The sequence below is a fragment of the Pinus tabuliformis genome, chromosome Q, assembly GCF_031772625.1.
Source record: "Pinus tabuliformis cultivar Carrire ecotype Pingquan chromosome Q, CPIR1, whole genome shotgun sequence".
Taxonomy (NCBI): Eukaryota; Viridiplantae; Streptophyta; class Pinopsida; order Pinales; family Pinaceae; genus Pinus; species Pinus tabuliformis.
The window spans coordinates 396326717-396345689 of record NC_142296.1 but is presented as its reverse complement, the minus strand read 5'-3'; positions in this window follow the sequence as shown (position 1 = coordinate 396345689).

Here is an 18973-nt window from a genome sequence, read left to right as displayed (position 1 = left end):
TGGTTTAGGAGAAGGCACTGGGTGTTTGTCTGGTGTGGAAACATATCTGGAGTGGATACGAAATAAGAACACAGGAAAAATTAAGGATCCATGAAGGATAAGTATCAGTATTTTATTTCAGCTTTATTATATATGCGGTTTATGACTATGGTATATGATGATTATATATGATCTATGATTTTGGTTTATGATGGTTACATGTAATTTATGATGTTGATATATGATGGTTGTATTTTGAGATAACTAGATGTGATATGTTTATACATGATGTTTTGATAAAATAGTTAGTTTGACTTGTTGTGATAGGAAGTGAACAAGTTTGCAAGTGTACCTTATTGACGAACTACTAATGATGTATGATTTGAGGTTATTTCGATTTATTCAAATCAAATGGAATTTATGTGCTTGGAACAAAAATGCATGAACAATTCCTGGTTGGGTGGTTGAAATTGATTGCAAGAATTGGCAGCAATAGTTAAAAAAATTAAAAAAAAAATTGGAACATGTAGCAGTATTCTGGTAGAGTACTTCAGGAGTAGGGCCATTGTGGGACATTGGTACCCAATAATGTCAACTGATTTTCATGAGCATGCTATGAAAGGTATGATGGTTTTGAGGCAGGTATATGCCTTGGTTGTTTGAACTTCCGATGGGAGGAAGCCTTGCCAAGGGATGGATTGCCCGAGATAGGGGATGCCAGAGAACTTGGAAGGTGAGTGATTGCACTGAAGGGGGTGACTGGATTTCCCGAGGGATTGTGTAGAAGAGAAGGGAAGATCGTGGATATATTAGTTTTGGTCATTAGCATTACCAGATGGAATCAGATGCACATTGGGAGTGTGCCCTGGAACAATGAGTCAGTAAATGTTCACTGAGGGGACTTATGGCGCAGGATTGTAACTTTGGACATTGGGTAAATATTTGACTGTGACAATGGATTTTGGACTTCCTAGGAAGGAGGTGAATCCCGATATTACTTTGAGGGTGGAGATGTGATCCTCTAGATTCTGTTGTTGATTGATATAATCGTCATATCCTTTTATTTTATGGTTTAGAAAATGTACATATGCGTATATATGGTTATTGTAAATACTGTAATGAGATGTGTTCTAAAGTTCCAATATGCGGTATGATTATTTTTGGTTATGTTGTCATGATGTTTTTATTTTGATCAAGTCTTTCATTATAAATACTACAACAAGCTAAGTTATAAAGGTCCATGGGCAATATGTTTTCTTTTCAATGGTTTTGCTGAGGTCTTGGTGTGGTTTAACACTGAGGACAATGTTCCCCAAGGGGGAGGGTTCTGTAATAGCCATGGTGAAAATTCCATGTAAAAATATATAAGACCACGGTTGATGGGACATGTATTCCAAGCTCAATGTTGGGAAAAAAATCCTAGTGGATGTTCATTTGGTTGTTTATGGCTAAGGAAATTGGCAAAGGCAATGGCTAAGGCTTTGGAAAGGAAAAATGGCATTTTTGGCACATTTAGTTATGAAAATAATGGAAATTAGGAGAAATGGAAGGTGAAAGGTCATAGGTTGCATGTGTGGAGGAAATTTAATGAAAATTATGGAAAATGAAGAAAATAGAGGCCCCATCCATAAAAAGGCTTCTGAGGATCAATTGGAAATCTTGGTCAGTGTAACATTTTGTCAGTTGAGTTTTGGAGCTCTCTCATTATTCTCTCTCTCTCTCTCTCATACTATTGGACACTTAGGGTTTCTTGGAACAATTTTGGCATTGAAGAAAGAAAGGCAAAGAAGGTAAGAGGAAGCAAAGATCAAGTAGGGAAAGGCAGGATCAAGCAGCTACAACAAGCTTCATTGTAGGTATAGACTTGCATGTGTATTTTTCTTGCTAGATTTGGCATGAATGTGGTTATTTTCTATCATGGCATGGGTTTGTCCAGGTGTAACTGTGTTTTCAGCCTAACCTTTCCATTTCTGAATAGCCATAGTCTGATGGGGTTCTCATGTTTTGGTTGAGCTAGATTGCCAGATGGATTCGAAGTTGAGGGGGGTGGATCTCCAAATGATAGAGCACATGGCCTAGTGGTCCCTAAACCAAACTGTGGATCACGGTAAAGCCACTAGCATAGTGACCCCTGAGCCAGAAATGTAGTAGAGGGTCACTATCCCAATAGAAATTAGTGAAACTAACCGATAGAGGAGCCCCCTTGGAACTATTGTGTATCCCAAACTGAACTATAGCTTGGATATATTGAAGTATCCTTTTTTACTACTTTCTAATGACTTTCATGTGGTTTTCTCATATATCACGAAACAATACTAACAACAAAGGAAATACTAGGATGTGTATGAGTCAAATGTAAAAGGATACCAACTAATTGATGGTACGAAGTGACATCTACTTAGGGTATGGTGTAGGTGGTAGCAAATTTGACTCTATAATAGAAGGGAAAATGGGTTGGTTTACAATATTACATTTGAAAGCAGTGAGGAAGGTCTCATGCATACTTAGATTGGGAAAGAGATATTCCTTTGTACTACTTGGAGGCCACAAAAGTAATGCAAATATCCTATATATGTGATTTCAAACTTTTTATGAAGGCTATACTATGTTGGGATTCACAATTATTTGGAGAGGAGGACTGAATCAATCTAATGAAAATTTTACTTATTTAAATCCAAAAAAAAATCATAAAACATTAATCTCATACATTGAAAAAATAACACAAGATATATATGAAAACCCTAACAGTAGAAAACCACAAAACTTCTTTATATGAAATATCTTGTAGGCACCAATCTACATGACACACCAATCCCCTATGTTGTTTTGTAGGAAAAAAATTACGAGAGACACCAATCCCCCCCTTCTAATTAGTATGCACCAACGTACATGAGACACCAAAACCCTCTACTACTTTATAAGAACCAACCTATAGAAGACACCAATCCCCTCTACTACTTTGGAGGCACCAACCTACAAGAGACATCAATCCCCTTTGCTACTTTGTTGGCACCAACCTACAGGAGACAACAATCCCATCTACTATTTTGTAGGAACCAAACTACAAGAGACACCAATCCCCTTTGTTTTTTGTAGACACCAACCTATAGGAGACACCATTCCCCTCTATTGTTTTGTAGGCACCACTTTACATGTGACACCAATCCCCTCTTATGTCTTGTAGGAACCAACCTACATGAGATACCAATCCCCTCTACTATTTTGTAGGAATCAACATATAGGAGACACCAATTCCCTCAGTTGTTTTGCAGTAACCAACATATAGGATACACCATACCAATCCCATTTGTTGCTTTGTAGGCACCAACCTACAAGAGACACCAATCCCATCTACTCTAAATATTTTTAGGCACCAACCTACTCCACTAAGTCTGCTTGCTTCTGCACAATGTCTGTTAATTTCTTCTACCTTCCTCAAATTTATTAATTTTTTATGCCTTCACTACTTGTTAATTCTTCTTTCACCAAGTCTATTCCTCCCAAAATTTGTTTCTTTTGGATTCTTCCCAATAATGAACTTGCACAACATGCCAAATATCCAATTATGTAAATGTAGTGTTAAAAATTATACCATAAATACCTAGATATTTGTTCTTTTCTCCTCTTATTTCACAACCTAAAACATCTAAGAAAGAATGTTATAGTAGAATTTCCAAGTTAAGATGTTTGAAGCATATTTCAAGAGCATTCAAGAATACTAAATACCTAATATCATATCTTCACAATTACAGTGAAACAAGGTCTAAATTTTGTAACACAGGTTATTGATATCTCTTCTCTATATCCTCCATATTTCAAATTTTGAAGCACCTAAAAAATAAAGTTATATCAAAATTTATAAGTTGACTTCTTTGAATCATGCTTCAGGAGCATTCATGAATAAAAATATCTTCATATCATAGACATGAAATTATAGTGAAATGAGGTTTTAAATTTCTATCAAAATTATCTTGAGACATTTTCTTTGTCTCCTCTAAATTTTAGAGTCTGAAACATAATATAAAGAAAGATACAATGAAAATACCAAGCTGAACGATTTGAAGTAGATTTTAGGAGTATTCAAGAAGTACAACTTCCTTTGACCATATATCTAAACTTATAGTGAACCCAGGCATAAAATTTTAACCACACATACATGAAAAGCTTCTATCTTTTCCAAGTTTCACATTTTGAAACATCTCAGAAGAACATTTATAGAGAAAACACCAAGATGACCTGCTTGAAGAAGCTTTGAGGAGAATTCAAGAGGCCTAACTTCCTTAGATCATACTTCCAAAATTATAGCAAGCAGATTTTTGAAATTTTACCCACAAGTACATGAATACATTCTATATGTATCATCCAATTTTCACATTCTGAGACATCCCAAAACAAAACTTTTAGAGATAATTCCAAGATGGTTTGTTCATCCCATAAATCACATTTCTACGTCCACCTTTAGACTCCAAGAATCACTCCAAAAATTGTTCTTTAGCTTGTATTGAGACCTAAAATATATTTTTCTTAAATTATATACAAATTAACTTATACTCCCTTTATTTATAGTGTTTTTACACTCACTTATGTGGCTAACTTGTAAAATCGATTGAGTTGGCCTGCTTGTATTTTGGATGGATCAACGTAACAAAATATTTCATATATCCTCATTCCTATGGAGTTAGAGTGAGTGACATATACCATTGGAACGGTACATGAATAAGATTTCTAACCATGTATCTTATTATCCATTTCAAGCTATGAAATTAGAGTAAAAATGCCTTCAAAGATAGGGTATCCAAATTGGGCATTAAAAGTCCAAAAAAAATATTTCCAACAATATTCATTTTCCAATATTTATATTGGACATATGTAGTCTCCCCATATCATTTACATCAATGACAAAAATATTTTCAACAATTCCTCCCTTTGTCATTGATGGGAACCCTTAGTCAATTCTATAATAATATTGAAGAACTCCCATTTTCTGCAATGTTCCTTGTGTGTGCAACTTCTTCCCCTTTGGCATCAATGGAAAAGGGATACTCTCCCTAAACCTATGCTTCTCCTTATTTGTAACATTTCTTCTATCTATAACTTTTCTTAGTGCCTTCAACTCTTCCTCTAGTTGTAACTTCTCTTAGTGTCCATAACTCTTCCTCTATCCACAACTTCTCTTAGTAAATACAACTACTCCCCTTGCCTTTTCTCTCTCCTTATGTCTTCATATTCTTCCCCTATGTAACGCCCTCCTCCCAAATCCACCCAAGTTGTAGAAAATCTTGTAGATTCAGAGGCTCATGCAATTTACTAAAGCACATGACAAGAATATACTTTTACTATCAACTAGCAAAAGCCAATAGATTGATGAAAACAATAAGAAAAAGAAGAAGATAACTCAATGGCACATAACACAAGATGTATCCGGGGAAATCCACTGCTCAAAACCCCACTATTTGTATTGCATATATCCAAAATATGAGTGAAGATACAAAGCTTGTTGTCACTAGAACAATTCCGCACAAGTATGCTCAACTCTCTTAGCTCACAAGCAAACTCAAGCTAAATCCTTAGCCTAGTCTGCAACTCTCCAAGCCCCTATTTCCTTTCACCATCCCTATGGATGAATAGCCCATATTAATGGGAATCTAGTGCTTCCAAAACTATGCAATCCAAACTAGGTCTAGTTCCTGATTGCATGCATGATCTATACAACTCAGTAAATCATACAACTGATAGTGCACTGTCCTTGCACTCTAGTCTCAACTGATTCTTTCTCTAAACTGTCATGCATGAGTTTCTCATGAGGATATCTTCAGTTAACTGGAGTAGCAATAGTGGATGCATTAGTGCACCAACTGACTGTTAGTCTTTTATTAGTTCCAAAAACAATTTAGAACTAATTTAACTGAACTTAACTCAGTAAATTGAGTGATCTAATTTCCAACTCAATTTAAACTCATACTAGACCCCTAAAACTTAGGGAGAACATATACATGACTACAGAAAGACTTCCAACTTGAAATTCCTAAGCTAATTAAGTTAATTAAACTTAATTAACAATTTACAAGTTTCTATGAGAATAGAATTTGATTTTAATTCTAAGTTTTAATTAAAGGAAAAATTAAACTAGAATTTCCTGTTGCCATTTCTCAACACTCCCTCTCAATAAGAAATGGATTATCAAATACCCCAATCCTGTCTCTGTGAAACTTGAATTTACATTTTGACAACGCCTTTGTCAAAACGTCATCATCTTGCTCCTCTGTGGGAATGTACTCTAACAACATAATCTGCCTCAATACACAATCTCTGAGATGATGATATTGGATATGAATATGCTTGGACCGATCATGAAAAACTGGATTTTTAGAGAGTTTGATACAACTCTGTTTATTGTATCAAATCACAGTTGGATCCATCAGCTGACCAAACAAACCAACCAGGATCTTCCTCATCCTGATGGCGTCACATGCTACCTAACTCGTAGCCATGTACTCTACCTCTACTGAAATGAGTACAACTGATATCTATTTCCTACTGTACCAAGAAACTACTGTTGACCCAATACTGAAGATCCCTCCTGATGTGCTCTTCTTGTCGGATGGACTCCCTGCCCAATCTGCATCGGTGAAACCTTGAAGCTTCACTCTCTCTATCCATTTATACCATAATCCATATTGAGAAGTGCCCATGAGGCATCTCAACACATGCTTTTCCGCCTTCCAATACAACTTGGTAGGCCTAAACATCGCTTGACTAAGCTGGTTAACTGCATAGCACATATCCAGTCGTGTGTTCACCAGGTACGTGAGTGAACCCACAAGATTCCTGTAAATATTCCACTATTTCCCCTGAAGTAGCATCCTCCTTCCTCCAGTTACCTGCTAGAGGAGTCTCCATGGGTTTGTTTCTCTCCATGTGGAATCTCTTCAGTATCTCGTTGGCATACTTTCCCTGAGATAGAAATAACTCCCCATCTCCCTGCCATACCTCCATGCCAAGAAAGTAATGCATGAGCCCCATGTTTTTCATCTCAAACTCTCTTGCAAGTTCCTCCTTACAAGATTTGATCATCTGATCATTACCTGTTAATATGAGATCATCAACATAAAGTATATGTTCAACAACTTAACTTCCACCACTATGTGGTACAGGTTTGCATCCACTTCACTCTTTGTGAAGTGAAACCTAGTGAAGTAGCTATCTATCCTAGTGTACCAAGCACGAGGTGCTTTCTTCAGCCCATACAACACTCCCTTGAGCCGGCACACATGCGACTCACGGTCAAAGGTTTCAAAACCTTCGGGCTGCTCTATGTACACCTCATCCTCAATCATTCCATTAAGGAAGGCTGTCCACATCCATCTGATGTATCTTCCAACCCATTTATGTTGATAGTGCCAATATAGGTCTAATTGATGAGTACCTTACAACCCGAGCAAAGGTCTCATCATAGTCAATCCCCTCCACCTGTGAAAATCCATGGGCCACAAATCTAGCCTTATGCTTCTCCACACTACGATTTGCAACTTACTTTACCTTGTAAAGCCAAGGGGATCTCACCACTGACTTGTCTTCTGGTCTCAGGACCACATCCCAAACACTGTAATGAACTATGGAGTCATACTCCTCTAGCATGGCATCAACTTACACTCATTGCTACACTGCTTCCTTAAAAGAAGATATCTCTATCACAACACATTCGCCCATAAGAGCCATTTATCCAGTGTACCTCTCAGGTGACCTCCTTTGCCTTCACTAAGAAGTGGGTGCTCCCACATTCTCCCGTGCATCATCCAACAATCTGTCAGCCTCTCTGGTGCACTTTCTTCCCTCTCTATTAAGGGAATAAGTCCCCTAGGGCTTTGGGTTAGAACCCTAATAGAGAAGGAGTAATCAACAGTAAGAAACATGCATACAACTCAGGTAACATGCTTAAATAAACTAACTATGCGAGGATGAACATACCCAGATGTCCTTCATTTGGGTAGTTCCAGTGTTACAGAGAAAAGTGTCTATATAGAACTGCTCTATCCCACTAAGGTGTGACAACTGCCTTAGAAACAAATGGAGAAAAGCTACTTTCGTTTTTCCTTTATGAATTATAGATATAGAGGAACAGAAAGACCAACCTCTGTCTTGCGCTAATCTCCTAATTTGATCCCTCTCTTCTTTGATAGTCCTCAACTACCTGCTCCCTTGCACGCCCAGCTTCACAAAGTACCTGTAAGATCACAGAAGCATAGCACTATACAAAGACATGGATCTATAATCATAAACAATCGAGGATCAGATGTAAATTGACCATACAAATGTAACAAGCATCAATGATACAAAAGCATGGAGGAAAACTCAAATAACTTTTATTGATAAACAAGAAAAGAGCCAAGAGGAGTTACAACCAGTTGTTCTGACCCAGCATCAACCTCCCAGCAAAGAAGCCCCTCTTAACCTCAAACAAAGCTTAGATCACCCAACAATCTGATGTTTGTCTCAAGAAACCAACAACAATTCCTTACAATATGAAAAATTCCAGCCTCTGGATCTCTGGGATGAGGGATCCATATATAGATATCTGTAAGGGGGATGAGTCAGCTTGTGATTTGATTAGTGTCTTCTCTCTGATAGTTCTTGCTTCCACTTGGAGTCTGATGGTCTCTTACTCATCCTTGGTCGAATTTAGTGAGGCAAGTGTCACAGGAGAAGATTCTGGAAGCTTCCATTGCCTCTCCACCTCGTGGAATGACACTGCCATTTGTCATTTCTCGCCCATCACACCCCATAGAAGGGACTTTTGAAATGCAACGCACCCTCACAGTGTATTTAGGTGAGATGCAACGCACTTAGCCAGTGGAGCAGCTGCACTGATCCTGTTTTGACCAATTCTGAGCAGTTTCTCATGGAGAACTTCTGGGAGAAGCTGTAATCTGCTGACCTTGTTCCTTTAGGGGTTAGAACGACACTTTTAGGGACTTAGGAGCCCTTGGTTTATGAAAATTTCATGCTTGGGGTTGTAGGGCCCAAAAATGTCTATAACATCCAGCCAGGGTTCAAACCCTCTGTAACTCCTGATGATCTTCAAATCTGTGAATCAACCAATTCAAATACACATAGTAGCATATAGATAAAGCATTGTAATGAAATCAGCTTTATATCATATAAGTAGATGGTTAGTTATACATCAAAATAATCATTCATACATAAACCATAACAATAACATCTGATGCATAAACAAAGTCGATCTCATGAACAAGACAATGTTTCCTTTTATTGTAGAAAACTATAATAAACATGGAAAGAGTTCACCTGAGTCTTCCTCTTCCGGCTACAAGTGAAACCATCCTCCAGGTCCATCCAGTCCTAGTCTTCAATAGACTCCTTCCATAACCAATACCATGATATCTCAAGCAAGTGGGAGAACATCAACACTCAAGGAAACAAGGGTTTCGTGAACTTGGGGAAGTGCTTGAAGCACAGGGATACTTCAGACTTGATCAGGGGATAGTCTTAGTATAGTAATTCTATCCTTTCTCTCCTCCTTAAGCCCTTCCCATTGAAGTCTTTTTATACTTCTCCCAAATTAGTTTTTTAGTTGGGAAATAGTTGGGAACAGTTGGGCCATGGGCACTAGGAGGTAATCAACAGGTAAACTCATGATCTCCGCCCATAATTAAGGAAATTTAATTTTTTTAATTGTTTTAACACATATACTTCTATTGGGTATAGACTAACCCGCATGTACATGCTTTTATCACAGGGAAAAGTAGCGTACAGGAAGTAAAACATTGTTTTTAAAATATTTGGACCAAGTCTGGAAGGAGGGGTTGCCCTAGGCCATAAACCAAGCATCACAAATACAAAGGGTGATATTTGGAGCTATAACAGATGCCCCCTAATATATGAGGTCAAAAGGGGTACATGATGGCCGAAATGTATTAAGTATATGGAAAGGAAACCTGTCAGAAACTAAGAAGGACTTCACCAGATTTCAGTCTTCCAAGCCATCAAAAGAAGATAAAAAATAAACAACTATCTGAGGCAGGCATACCCATGGTCAGATAAATTAGAGCATGTCTGCATATCAAATACAAGTGTATCCACTATGTATACAAGTATAAAGAACTGAAAAGTACATAATGGATCATCTAATCATGATCGAACAAGTACATGTCTGAATATCACATATAAGAAGATGATCAATGAAGCTGATCACTAATGTCAAAAACTGATCCCAATAGTAACAAATGAACATGATGGAATAAGATGATACTACATCGCAGCTCAAATGCCAGTATATAAGATGTCGTTGTGAAGGAATGCAACATATAATGTGGAATGGTGTCAACTAGTAGCAACAGGAGCAATTGACAAGTGAACCAAAGAATGTTGATGCAACCCGAGGTATTCACCGATCGCCGTGGTACATTTCTACACAATGGGAATAAATGATCTGAAGTTGACCATGTGAGAAATCGTTTGATTACTGGTCGTTGATGTATACCGTTAACAAACACGAGACTACTCACTGATAATTATTATGAGAGTCAAGGTACCCAATACAATCTAACAAGTGTGAATAAATGAGCTGAGGTTGAACCCTTGGAAGAATCTATCAATTAGGGGACAATGATTGTTTCCCACTGTCAATAGCAAAGGATCTACCACTGATGACTTCAAACCCCAAGGTACTGCCAAATGGACTCTAGATCTTTTCCCTAGAGAAATGAGTCGCAGTCAATAGGAAAAGATCATCTAGAAGGAAGGCATTAAGGCATCCTTCATTAATCTAGCATGAGTGTAACTCGTAGGCCAATAATGTGGAAGGAATCAGACGAAAAAAGATGTAGTAACTTGATCGAAGCACGTTTCCGACGTACACAAGATGTAGCTAGCGCACGATAGAAACCCTCTGAACCAACCAATAATGAAAGCTAACACAGAGGCGAGGAATCCACCAATAGGGTTAAATGGAAACCAAGGCACTGCACGAATTCCAATGTGTGATAATGAAAGTTGATGTCAAACACAAGGGAAACCACTTAGTCAAATACCCATGATAATGATCAATGCTGAGCACAAGGTGACCTATCAATAATGAAAATAGGGCCAGGGTGCGACTCTAGGCCTGCCCTCAGAGCAAGATGTCATCGTCGATAAGGACAAGACTCGCCAGAAAGAAGTCAATGGAGACCTTCTCAAACTGGCACGAGTAAAGGACCAATATAACTGATTTCATGACAAACAAGACCCTGACAACCAGGGATGGCCGACTGAAAAATAAGTCAAGAGACACTGCAGAGAGGCCGAATCAGGCTTACTTCCCTTGAACAAAGGCACGACCCAATGATGACTATGTGGCAGCATATGATAACTCTGTATAAGTTCGTCATGCAGGAGGCACGAACGAACTCTCCATATGATTGGAAGAGATAACCAATCGGAGGAGAACTGACTCAATAACAAGGTTAAGGTGTACCTAAGTCAAACTAAATCCCACCCAAAATGAAGGAGAGACTTTTAGTTGAGTTCTTTGTTCAAGGGCAACACAACTTACTCTAGCTACCAAGAATATATGGAAATGTTGTCCTATTCCCACTCTTTTTGGAATATATAATTTTTTTTGTCTTTTTCTTTAAGCTAGAAAAAGAATAAAAGAATGCTATAGTACAGTGAAATGAACGAGTGTCAGTGAAACAAATGATCTAGTTCATGGAACGGGAACAATCCTATGCTCAATGCAGGGAGGCGAAGCTGGTCAAGGACACTCAAGGGGATGTTCCTTCCATGGGTCAGAGGGTGTGTCAAGTTGCAGAAGCTAAGGGATTGCAAGTTTGAGTTTGCAGAAGACATGGTCAAAAAGTGGCTTAAACACGAGTCTAAGTGAAGCCGGCTCAACGCCAAAAGGTGCAAATGGTCAAAATGCAATGCAGTAGTATAACTCAACACAAAGGAGCCTCTAGGGTATAAGGCCAGAATGAAGCGAAGAAGCAAAGAGGAATGAGTCTTCAATGCATGAGTCATGGTGAGACTATAGAGGACTCCCCAGCCTACTCAATAAAACAGCATGGGCAACCAATGTCAGTGAGGTGCTAACTATGATGCCCATGTAAAGGATGGCTCTACCATCATTTCATGATTTAAAAATCGACGAGTGAACATGGTTTACTAACCATAACACGATGGGATTGACCCTATGGCAAGTGTATTGACAAATGGAGGCTAGTATGCAAAATGCAACGGAAAAATGGTTTCCCTAACCTATATGCCAGTGAGTAAACAATACTTGCCATGATGGGTCAACAGTCATGGAACCGATGTGAAATTTCTGAAGAAGCATCCAAAATGTCCTGAAAAAACAACCTATTCCCGAAAATCCAAGCTCACAAGTTAAAAGATTCATGAGACAAAAAAAATCAAGTTTTGAAAAAATTTGAAATTTTCAAAGCTTATAAAATGACCTTTTGACTCACCATTTGTACCATTTGTGTTGAGAGCAAAAGATGTGGAGAAAAAAGAGCAAAATTTCCCCCCAAAGAATTGGACCATTCAAATTGGATCAAAATCATCAGGTAACCCCCAATTCAAGCTTGCATTACTTTATGATTGTTTTTAGAAATTTTTATTAAGGTTTGACTGTAGGAATTTATGTTAAAAATTTCAATGCGGCGTATACGCGGGTTGGATATTATAGACCCGCATATACGAAGGCCCTACACGCAACTGTGTGTGAAAGGGACCTGCGTATATGTGGTTTGAAATTTCAACACAAAAATCTAACGGTTGGAACTCAAATTTCTTTCAGGATGACAATCACATGGAGAGAGAGGGAGCATACTACCATTGATAATGAAGTTATGAATGATCAGCAGGCCTTAGATGCATTGAGGGGATGTGGCTTGTTGAAAATTTTCAAAATGCCTAATATGAAGGCCAACACTCGTTTGCTTGAAATGCTAATCCACTATTGGAGTATCGAAGATGATGCATTTATGACTGATCAAATGCCTTTGAGGATAGAGGTAGAGGATATTTACCTTATCATTGGTCTCTCTTGGAGAGGAGAAGTTGTACATTCAACTGGCGAGACACGAGGTAATATTTCAGTGGAAGACTACGTACACATTTACTGTCCTGGGCATCTGGAAAAAACTGGAAGCCAGATTCCAATAAAACATGTGGAGAGCTGGTCCCTGAGGATCTTACTGTTCACCATAGCTAGGATAAATGGATCAACCTCATTGCACCAAGCGTCACGAGTATCCATGAGCTTGGTCATGGAGTGTCTCACCACTATTTTTGATTGGTGTACACCTCTTCTTACCAATATGAAGAGCCAGTTGTCCTCCATTCAGAAAGGGTAGACCAAAAATTTCAGATATGGGACCATTTTGTGCTCCTTCTTCTTCGAGAAGGTTCCTAGGCTACGTCCCAGAGTATCAGTCTCTATCAGTAGCCCCCGAGATCCTCAGATGGGTAGGTGGGCTGACTTGATGAAACGCCTTAGAGGCGGGGACGTGACATGGATTTCTTTCGATGATGAGTTCTTCTCCTGGTGGGAACAACAAATCATCACTGTCGACAACTATCCCTATGCTAACATGGATTTCAGAGCAGATCCGGATTTGGTGCTACCACCAAATGCAGCATGGGGAGAGATAGGTAACCCTTTTTTAAGTTTTATCAATTTAAAGATTTTTTTATGTTTTTTAAATATGAAAATGAAATTAAAGATATTTTTTATGGGATCAAAATACTAACATAAGGATTATGTTCTAGATGTGGGTCTAGTAAGACCAGACGAATTTTCGCGGCACAAGCATCGTGAAAGAGGTGATGAAGAGGTGGTTGCTGAGACAGAGAGGGTCTTATATGTAGTCCAAAGAAACTTGGTGAGGTTGACTCACCAGGTACCGTTGGTGGCCATAGAATACCTACCTAAGGGGATGCAGCGCTGCGTGGTAGGAGTACCACAAGACTGGGTTCGCATCCTTTGGCGTGTGGCCAATGCAGTGGTCACTTTCTTAGCTGCTCATCCTGAGCTAGGTTGATAGATAGACTGGACATGATTATGGGCATTTAGTCCCGATTTTGTATATTATTTTTGAAACACTTTATGTACACTCGGGTAGTTTTATGATATATATATACAGTTCCAAATTTTTGATGTTTGTTTTTATCTTGATGAATGAATGATATGCCAATCTAATGCTTAATTAGTGATCGAATATACTAATGAATTTTCAGATCATGGAATGTGAAAATAAGTAATAAAAACAAGTGATCATTGCAACATCCTCACTCTCAAAAATCGGCGATATAAAAAAGGATCCCAAACCCGATAAATGTTATGCAATTGTGACACTACTAGCTGTGAGTCAAGATACATTACCAATGAATCAATTCCATAAGAAATAGCTTCGGATAGTAAATTAATGATGGAAGTATATTCGGAAATATTATTTGACGCAGAACCAATACATACACCCCTTGACACCATCAACTAACTAGATGGATAATAAATCACCCAAGCTGTGGAAGCGAGATTCCAAGTGTGTCGACTAGCACGATCGGTGAATCCGAAATAGACCAAGTCATCCATCAACACTTGCCAAAGCAGATCAAAAAAGTGTCGATATCACAAAAACTCCCCATAAAATATGTAAAAAAGTAAAAAATATACAAAGAAGCCATTACTCGACTATAACCTAAGCAAAGTACTTCTTGAGGTAGAGCCCATTTTGGGGCTCCGCCAACTTGTTCCCTTAAAAATTGACTAATTCATAATCCCCTTTTCCTAAAACTCATTTCATTATAAAGGGACCATACCACATAGACTTGAATTTTCCTACCCCTAAGGCATCTTTATCTTGATCATAGACCAAGACAAGGTCACCTTTAGAAAAGACTCAAGGGCAGATAGCTTTACCGTACTGGGTTTTAACCGTTTTCTTATGAGCCTCATTGATTATGGCGGCATCTCGACGCTGCTCATCGAGATGTTCCAAATGAAGGAGGCACTCTTCAAGACTAGAGATATCTGGAAGGAGCTCAACAGCCAGCTTAAGGGATGGAATTTCGCACTCAAAAGGAAAAATAGATTACATCCTGTAAACTAACTGAAAAGGTGTAAAACCGGTGGCAGTCTTTCCCGAGGTTCGGTATGCCTAAAGAGCCAAATACAACATGATATGCCAATTGGAGCAATTTTTGTCAATTGTCCTTTGCGGGATTGTCTTAAGGAACTTATTCACAGCTTCAACTTTCCCATTGGCCTGAGGATAATACGAAGACGAATGCTCCTGCGGGAAGCCCAATTTAAGATCCAATTCAGTCATCAGTTGGTTCTAGAAATGACTACCATGATCAGTGACAATCTCTCTCGGGATACCAAAACGAGAAATAATCTGATTGAAGAGGAACAATGTCGCTGTCTCACTATCATTTTTATAAGTCGACATGGCCTCAACCCACTTCATAAAGTAGTCTACGACCACTATAATGTACTTGTGATTCACCACTGAAGGCGGATTACAAGTAGTAAAGTCAATACGCCACTTTGTAAAAATACCGACAATGATAACAGGGAAAAGAGGAGCTAGATGCGCGTGCAACTTCTAAATATAGGCTTGACAAGGGTGGCAACGTTTGACCACTTCAATACAATCTTTGACAACCGAAGGCCAAAAGTAGCCGGCGCACAAGATTTTCTAGGTTGTAGCAAGCCCTGAAAGATGACCACCACAAGCTCCATTGTGGCAATCATTAAGCACAGACTCTGCTTCCTCTAAGGTTAAACAATGCCTAAGGATTGTATCAACCCCTTGGCGATATAATGTATCACCAATTATGACATAGTTCTTAGCCAGGTGACGTAATTTTCGACGTTCATCCTTAGAGGAAGCATGAGGGAACTTCGAAGTCTAGAGATAAATGATGATATCTCCATACCAGGGATCTTGTGAAGAGATGAGGAATAGATGTTCGTCTGGGAAACCTTCCTCATAAACAGTATCTCCTTCACAAGGCAGCTCTGAAATTAATTCCGCAAAAACCAAAGATTTCTTATACTTGGCTGACAAGAACTCGAGATTGAATTCTTGTAGAATAACAATCTATCAATTGTATTTGCCCCCAATCACTCGCCTACTGAGGACAAATTGGAAAGGATTGACCGTCGCTAAGACAAACATTTTGCATAACATAATATAATGACGAAGCCATTGGACAGCATGAACAGCTGCCAAGGCCAATTTCTCTACTGGAGAATAGCGTAGTTCAGGACCTACCAAGCTTCAACTCAAGTAGTAAATCACGTGCTCTGTCAAAGCATCATTTTCATGAACCAGAACCATACCTATGGTTGATTCAACAGCTGCAAGATATAAAAGGAAATCTCTACCATAATCCGGTGGACTTAAAAGTGGAGAGGAGATTAATGCCTGCTTCAAGGCATCAAAAGATCATTGCGCAAAGTCGTCCCATAGAAATGGAACTCCTTTCCTTAGAAAACGCATAAATCCTTTAGTTATCTCAGCATAATTCACTATAAACTGTCTCAAGAAATTTGCCTTCCCCTGAAGACTTTAAAGTTGTCGGATGGAAGATGGAGGAGGCAACTGAATTATTGCCTCAACCTTGAAGGGATCAACTCGAATCCCTTCAGTTCATACAGTGAACCCTAACAATCGACCAGATGTAACCGCGAAAACACACTTATTTGGATTCAACCGGATCTTGTAAAATCGACATCTCTCAAAAACTAACCGAAGGTGACTAGGATGATCGATTCTCTTTCAAGAACGAGCAGCTAAATCATCCAAGTATGCTTCGATGACATGCTTGATGTCATGGAAAGCGTAAGACATGGCCCGTTGAAACATGGCTCCAGCATTTTTAAGACCAAAAGGCATCTTTTTATATGCAAAGGTACCCTAGGGACATATGAAAGCTATCTTATTCTAGTCTTCTAGATGGATAGATATTTGATTATAACCAGAGAATCCATCCATGAAGGAGAAAATCTCATTACCTGCACATTCATCAACTATCTGATCAATAAACGATGTGGGGTAATTATCTTTCGGACAAGCTTTGTTCAAATCCCTAAAGTCAATGCACATGTGGATCATTCCTTGCTTTTTATCAATTGGGTCTGGATTAGAAACCCAATCCGTTAGAGGAATGGGGTATATGAAACTTGCCTTGAGCAGCTTTTCTACTTCAGCTTTAATAGCTATTGCTTTCCTAGGATTGACTGGCCAAAGCTTTTAACAAATCAATTTAGCATTTTCATACGTCTTGATCTCAAGTTGAATGATGGATAGATCAATACCAGGAATTTCTTCATAAGACCAAGCGAATACATCCTGAAACTCTTTAAAGAGGTTGGTGTAAATTTGAATCTCTTGAGGGGAACACTCGGCTCCGATGAAGACATTTTCTATCACATTAGGGTTCCTAGAGATGTTTATCAGTATGATTTTTGAAATGACTGACATATTACCTTCGGCATGTATGTATACTGGAGAACCTGGATTCAACTTCTTGCAATGGGGGAAGAAAATATGAACGATGATGTAAATCTTCCCATGGTCGATCTACACCTATCATTACTTCTAAGATTGCTTCCTCAGATGGTAAAACTGTATCTAAGCATTCCATAGTAGAAGTAGAGTCAAGGGTCCAAGCTGGGGCCACATCACCATCTAACTCTTCCTCTGAAAAAGTAGTAGGATGGTCATCTGCAGAGTTAACGATAGATTGATATATAAGCTCTGCTGCAAACGTAGGGAATGCCATTCCACTAACTTGTCCTTCATCTAATGTGGTTGTAGGCGAAGGCAAGGTCAAAGTGTCTGAAAAATAACGAGTCCGCAAGAACTCTTCCCATGAAGACTCTATGGAGGATGGAATGGCATTGATTCTAGCTATAGGAGTGGGAAGATCAAATGTACCCCTCAATGAAGAATAAATCCCAACTCCTAGATTCTCGATAGGTTGACGGGGGTTATCCACCAATGGAATAGTAGAATCTGAAGTTGCAGGAGGGTCAACTAGAGAATAATCCAATTGATCAACTTTAGCAATTCTCCCCTCATGAGGAAAACAAAGGACGTGAAACAGAGTCGAAACTGTGACATCCATTTCATAAATCCAATTTCGTCCTAAGAGGAGATTGTAATTGAGGTTGGCATCAACGATTTCTACTTCAATATTAATGACCTTTCCTACAACACATATAGGAAAGACCAGGATAATCCTGTGTGGCCTGTGAGAATGTCCATCAAATGCTGTCAAGAGAGTGGGTGAAGGAATAGTTGAAGGCGATGCAATGGCCTTCCAACATGACATAGACATTATGCATGTGGAAGCTCCCTCATCTATAACTGTTCAAAAAATATTAGTTTTCTGGTAAGTAGAATTTATTTTAAAATCCATATGATGAGGAAGTCTCTTTTTGACATTGAGCATATCAAAAGTGAGCACTAAAGCATTGTTTGGATCAACTGCCCCAATCGTTGAAGCAAAGCACTTCGTTGAGCAGGACATGACTGGAGTACCTCTAAAGCAGATACAGTGCAAGGACTTTGAGCCAGAGCTTCTACAATGGAGTAGTTATGGGCTGCCCTAGCCTTAGGATTGATAGTCGAATGCTTGGTGGAACCTTTCGGTATCTAAGGTATAGACTCGATAGAGCGTTGCTCAATATGAAGTGGATCTGTAGTTCTGGGAACAGATTTATCCTTAGATGTTTTTGCTTCACCATAATCCTGTGACCGTGTAGCCACATTGACATTAGAACTCATCATGAAAACATTTGAGGAATTGTCCCCTTCCTGGTTGCCCCTTGCGAAGGTACCAGGGTTTGAGTTTGCACCAGCAAATAACTGCTACCCTTGGGGGAAAGGGTTAGTTAAGACAACTTGGGAGCTAGAGGACCCTTGCTACACTAACAAGCGCTGAGCATATTGAATTTTCGGGCAAGGATGAGTCA